The sequence below is a fragment of the Cynoglossus semilaevis genome, chromosome 12, assembly GCF_000523025.1.
Source record: "Cynoglossus semilaevis isolate Cse_v1.0 chromosome 12, Cse_v1.0, whole genome shotgun sequence".
NCBI classification, from domain to species: Eukaryota; Metazoa; Chordata; class Actinopteri; order Pleuronectiformes; family Cynoglossidae; genus Cynoglossus; species Cynoglossus semilaevis.
In genome coordinates this window covers 16345599-16351504 of record NC_024318.1, presented here as the reverse complement: position 1 = coordinate 16351504, position 5906 = coordinate 16345599, and the positions used below count along the sequence as shown (strand labels likewise).

Genomic DNA, 5906 nt, shown 5'->3' with positions numbered 1-5906 from the left:
GACGTCGATGTTGTTCACTGCACTTGCTGTTGCCGTTTCTTAATATTACCCCCTTCCCCTGAATGTACTACACCACAGCACAAGTACAAGTACATTATATTTATGTACACGAGTTTAATTTATTAGTCGGTGATGCGAGATTGCCGATGATGCTGAATGTTTTATTTTTCTGTTCATACAAATGTTGTTTTGTAAACTCTCTATTTTTACGGTTCAAACACAGCAATTGAGAACGAAATATTTACAAAGTACTACAGTAGTAGCAGATTAATTGTAGCTTTAAGCAATACTAAAGATCGTACGTTTTATATAAATGTCAGTTCAAATATAATTATACATCTAAAAAAAGGACTTTTCCTTTTTTCTGTTTAGTCATAATTTACTTAAACGTGTCATTTAGATTTTTACAGACTTTCGTGGTGGATTTTTTGAGATTAAATATGTTAAAATGTTAGGTTGGAGAAAAGAAATTAAATTAAATAATAGTCGCTTTATTTCAGGAGGAGATTTAAATCTAAATGTTTAAATTTTTTGGAAAAAAATGATATTATTTATATCCATAGTGATGGACCAAAAGTTGATCAACTGTTTACATTTTCAAAATCTTTTTGTTATTTAAGAGCCGATGTCGTTGGAATCTACGATCACCTGTCGCTAACTGTTGGATCAAAGGTCGTTAGACCTCATGCATCCACGTCCATGCACTGTGACTAAAGCAGCCTACAGTTTTGAACTCAACCAGCACAATAGAAATTTGGGACTACAGTAGCACACTGCTAGCAACTGCCGATCATGCTACGTTGACACATTTTTAATTTTTTATCCTCCTCTGTGAGACACAGAAGCAGAAGAATTGATTATTTCATCAATTCCTGTGAGTATATCAGCACTGTGTTCAACCAAACAGGCCAAGGTTTCACACCGAGTTAATGTATTGGGATTCCAGTGATACTAGAGAATTATTATATTCACTTACTTGCTTACTTACATTTGGTGGTGCATTGTGGGATTTTTAGGATCTAAATGGTGTGCTGTGGCTCAAAAAGGTTTGGGGGAAACACCTCGATCGTTATCTTGCTGTCGGCGGCTCGTGTTTTACTTTTCGGGTTTGAGTTAAAACGACACTCCTCTGTGTTGTCTACATGTTGTTTTTTTAGCCTAGCAATTTCCCTTTTCAGTTGCTACTTGTTGAAAACCAAATAGAAGTTTCCATCACTTTTAATACTCTTTGAAATGTTCATTATTTTGTTTACAACACACGTTACGAAATAGAATGATGCAATTGTGGCTAATTTGATGAAGAAAAAAAAACATGTTAAAAAAAATTATTTTATTTGCATTTTACCAATAGGTATTTTACTGTATACGAGTTTGTACTGCTGTAAAACTTTTTTTCTTTTTAAAAACTATTACTATTTTAAAAAAGTATTTGTGATATCCAGACTGAGGTGATGCACATGTAAATGTATTTTATATAAAGTGTGAAGTAGCTGGTATCTATATTTAATTCCAGATGTAAATGCATAGTTGGTAAATATATTTTCATAGATAGGTGTAAAGTGTAATTCCTGTGTGTTGATGTGCTTCGTTCAATCACACTGTGAAAACCTCCGCGTTATAAATTATTGATGACAGATTTCTATTTGCATTTAAAAGGGAATCACGTTGAGTTAAACATGACACGTGATACCCTAGAGTACTACAGTACAGGTAGGTACACATGCTGCTGCCGGCGTAGGGTGTAGATACGTGGTAAATCTGTTGTTGTTGATTTGTTTATGAAATAAACTATGGTTTGTTTATGTTTCTGTTTTTCCTTTTTTCCAAAAAAATACGTTAGCTACCACAATATCAATAAGAGGATGACCACAACGCTGTGACAACGGTACTATTTTTTTTTTTTTTTTAAATGAAAGCTGCTCTGTCAGATTCTGGAACATACAGTTGCCATGGTAACTGAACCTACTTGAACATCATTATAAGTGTAACTGATTCAAAAGGTCTATTTTTGTCGACTAGTTTCACTTTTAAAACAACCTTGGGTGGTCCACGAGGGAACCCAGGTGCACGTCGGCGACCCCTGCTGTGGACGAAATGCTTACTTTGGTTTGTTTAAAATTGTTCGTACAGATGCTCAGATCCTGCTCCACGTCCCTCAGCAGCATCTTCAGGCTGTTGATCGTCACCTGGAGCCCCTCTTACTGGTTCTGCCTGGCCTCCTGCAAATATAACAGATTCAAGTTAAAGTCAAGATGAATGAGAAGAAAGTTTTTTGCTGACTGAACGATACCTTTGGTCAATTTTTGCGCTTTTCCGATCAAATAACTTCTGGCTAACAATTTCTGTTCTGCTAACTGTTCCCGAACTGTGCGTCAAGCTTTGAACTTTTATCGTCATATTATTTGGCAAAATTTAGCCAAAATTCTGCAGGACATTTTAGCACTAATGCTAAGCTAATTTAAGGCTATTTTCTAAAAATTAAATAAAAACCATAATTTTTGCTCCTGTTTTTTTTCTCTGATATATTTTTGATCGTTTCTTTGGCAAAACTCAATTTACTTTTTAATAGGCTTGCCTTAATTTATTTTGTAGCTAATTAAGAATATTAACTCATTTTAGGTTGAATATATAAATTATAGTCTTGCTTGTTTTTCATATTTCATATTTCGACATGTTCAGATGTGACGTTTTTAGCACAAAATATTCACCTGGCAGCATGTTTTGGGCCATAAATTTCCATTTGAAGGCATTTCTAGGACTTTTTTCTTTGCATTGTTTCATGATCGTAAGACTATTTCGTCTTGTTTGTTTTTAGTGGCAGTGGTAGATTCAGACTCTTAACGACTGTTTACACTTTCCCAGTTGACCCCAATGCCCCACCCAACAGGGTGGAGCTGAAGAAGCTTTATTCTTTCACACCTAGAGTATATATCTGCTGTAGAACTGAAGAAGCCTCTTGGATGAGAGGTGAAACGTCTTCTTGAGAAAAATGTCACCTCCAGTTGCCTAACGGAACTCTTCAACCTTGACCTGGATGACTGAGGATCTTCATAGACAACTCTTTTCTTTAATCGCCTTAAAAAAAAACTCTTCTCTGGGCGTTCTCCTTGGCGGCCAGTCATTCTGATGACTTTATTTATAACATTTTTCAACAACTGTTATCACATCAATCATTTACGTAAGAGTTCTCACCTTGGCGGTGTCGTCCTTTGAGGCACTGATGAACATGGTGAGGTCTACAGACGTCTGGATGTCGTTGATGTGCCTCCTTAGCTTCCTTCAGGACTTCTGTGGAACATTGACAAATAAACAACAAAAAAATGTTCCTCATTATCACAATATAATATATTGCAAACTATTTCTTTAGCAGTAATCAGGAAGACGTGTACTATCTGCAGTCATGTTTCTTTTACGCTATTAATTTGGTTGCGCATCCAAAATACATCTAGCTGTTTATTTAATTTCATTATTTCACTACTCAATTTACACTGTGCATATATTTCATATATTATATATTTATTTTATATACTTGTTCACATATTCTTATAATTATACTAGTCTAATTTAATTGAGAATTGTATAACGCTTCACCTTCAATTTGGTTATATTTTCGCAGGAAATGCTAGGGCCTTCATATCGCTAATTAAGTAATATCGACTTGTGACGTCCCCGGTGAAGACACGGAAGTATACCGAACTAAATAACAAAGGATACAGTGACAGTCGACGCACCGCACAGCTCACGTGTAAATACAGTGACAGTCGACGCACCGCACAGGTAACGTGTATCCGTTGTACGTCGTACCACACGTTGGCCACCTGTGGGGGGAGATATTGTTGGAGGTAAATATTAACAGGCTTCAACGCCATCATGGCGTCGCTTTACAAATTATGATAATAAATCAATTCTACCGACCTCAGTCGTGTCCCCTTTTCATGGCTATGGCGTTATGTTTGTAACACAATTGCAAGTCAAAACTAGCAGAGTCGTGTTGTCATTTGTAGCTCCACGTAGATATTCCATGTTCTTCGCCTGAAACTTTTTTTGACTTGAAACCCCGCCGTACCTGCAACCGGAAATAAGGACCGGACAAAGTATTCCTACTTCCGTTATACAAACTTCCGTTATACAAACGTTCCAATATTATTCCAAACGTTCCAACGTTCCTACATTTGACCACTGACATTCACATTCTTTCTTTCTTTTTTTTTTAGTTGGTTTAGTCTCTTTAGTCTCTTTTTCTTTATTAGAGCGTGCTTTGACGACTGTAACAGAAAATATCATTGCTGAAAATCTATATAATAAATAATTTAAATACTATATATATATTTCAAACTTTGTCTTTAGTGAACTTTACTCATCTCTTAAAAGGATTACATCATAAATCATTCTTGACTCTTTTTCTTTATTAGAAGATTTTCTGTATATATATTCAGATTTTCTATATATATTCAGATTTTCTGCATATATTTAGACTTTCTGTATATATATTCAAGGATTAATTTCCTGAACAGCATGCCATCCATCTATCTATCTGTATACATATATACATGTATATATGTATATAGATATTTATATGACTGTTCCAGCAATATGTCATATATAGCCACTTTGATTCATGATTAATTGTGATTAATCGACAGCTACCTCGCGATAATTGTGATTAAAAAATTAAATTAAAAAACAAACCAAAATGCTACTTAATTGTGATTAATCGACAGCTACCCCGCGATAATTGTGATTAAAAATTAAAAAACAAATCAAAATGCTAATAATAATAATACAGGCTCTCAAGGCGTGCCATTTTACCATGTTTATACAGTTAAAAAAAACATTGTTCAATGCTAAGATGTAAGAAAGAAAAATGACAACTTTAAATAATCCATCTGTGAAAAAGCCCAGCACAGATACATATACATTTTTTAATTGGTGAAAGAATACAAGGACTGTTCACCTCGTTCAGATGTAACGTTGGTGGAGCTGCACACAGACATCACCCAGAGCCGGGACGCCCAATGAGGAGATCACGATCTACCAGTAGATCGCAAAGGCAGTGTTGGTAGATGACGAGTAACAAAACATAAATATGATGAAGTATATAGTGTGTGTATTTACCATATACAGTACATATACTAAGACACGAATCATATTGCGTCGTACAGCTACATGTATTTGATCAGCAGCCTAACATATATTGTATGTATATAAAGTATGTTCAGTTTATATGAGTAAACATATATTCATATTTAGTCATTTGAATAGTAGTTCCCAAGCCAGAGAAAAGTGTGAGCAGCCCGGCTCCGGAGTGTCTGTCAGGAACACCACCACACACTGCCCTCTACAGTTCATTCTGCCCACAGTTGTACAATCACAGATAAACAACCATTTCTACCGTACGGATCTCATGTCAGCACCAGCTGGACAGATCAGGACAGGACAGGACATACGGTCTTTATTCTGATTCGCGAACATTTCTAAGCGGTTCTCAAACCCTGTGTCTGCCTCTAGACCAGGGGTCTCAAACTCAACTATACCAAGGGCCACTTCAGGCATGTATCCTCCCACATGTGGCCCACGACTGTAGTAGGCTAGGTTACATTAAATCGGGGTGTCAAACATAAGGCCCGTGGGCCAAAATCGGCCCTCTAGGGGCTGATTTTCATCAAGCCTGACTGCTTGATGAATTTGGAAAGTACTCACAGATAGATCATACATGGAATCATGGTGGCAGTGTTAGAATAGACCACTGGGGGGGGAACTTTGTAGCTCATGGGCAAAAATGAGTTTCAAAGTGCACAATGTTTGGGTGAAATAATAAACGTACAAGATTAAACCCAAACCTTCAAGAAAATGGGTCTCATTTGATGTCTACTGCCACCTAGTGGCATTCATTGCAATTACAATAA

General features: G+C 36.2%; 1 long non-coding RNA gene across 1 annotated transcript in view; it reads right to left on the bottom strand.

Moving 5' to 3' along the window:
• LOC103387721 (uncharacterized) overlaps window positions 1-4356 on the bottom strand; it is a 7507-nt gene extending 3151 nt beyond the window's left edge. The window contains exons 1-4 of the long non-coding RNA XR_001760837.2: window positions 3916-4356; window positions 3771-3818; window positions 3193-3288; window positions 2103-2219 (exon numbers count right to left, since the gene is read on the bottom strand). This is a non-coding gene — a long non-coding RNA (uncharacterized LOC103387721). The remainder of the gene's footprint in view (window positions 1-2102; window positions 2220-3192; window positions 3289-3770; window positions 3819-3915) is intronic.
• Between the last annotated feature and the right edge of the window lie 1550 nt (window positions 4357-5906).